Here is a 498-nt window from a genome sequence, read left to right as displayed (position 1 = left end):
CCGACGGGTTGCTGTCTATGGCTCGGAACCTTCCCTACACCGCAATCCATGCCTCACAGATGGCATTCAGATTAAGATTACTCCCTGGTCCGAGACCGGAGCAAATCCAATCCAAAATTGGAGGCCTCTGGTATACTGCCCATTTCTGGGCCATACTCCACTGCTCTTGCTCCTCTTGAGCAGCCCATCTTGGGCCACCAGGCTTCACTACTTGCATGCTGACCTCACCATGCAGTCCTTCAGTTCCTGCAAGTTGCCCAACTCTACATGGCCCAGCCTTGTGCCAAACCCGGGGCTAATTCTGCCCCAAGCCCCTCACTGGACAACTGTACACCACACCCCACCCTGGGGTCTCCTCCTCATATTTGCAACTAGCTTCTCACAGGGCTGGCCCTTGCACTGGCCTTTAGGCCTACTCCCAATTCAGCCCTACTCTGTGCAGGGTCTCACACTATGCTCCCCATGCTACCCACTCTGGGGTTGCTAGGATCCCACCTT

The 498-nt window shown here is 55.6% G+C and overlaps 1 protein-coding gene across 3 annotated transcripts in view; it reads right to left on the bottom strand.

Annotated features, from left to right (window-relative positions):
- Positions 1-498, bottom strand: part of ARID5B (AT-rich interaction domain 5B) — a 170,798-nt gene that overhangs the window by 99,876 nt on the left and 70,424 nt on the right. The window lies entirely within an intron of this gene.

The sequence above is a fragment of the Alligator sinensis genome, unplaced genomic scaffold, assembly GCF_000455745.1.
Source record: "Alligator sinensis unplaced genomic scaffold, ASM45574v1 scaffold674_1, whole genome shotgun sequence".
Lineage (NCBI taxonomy): Eukaryota > Metazoa > Chordata > Crocodylia > Alligatoridae > Alligator > Alligator sinensis.
This window is presented reverse-complemented; position numbering and strand designations above follow the sequence as displayed.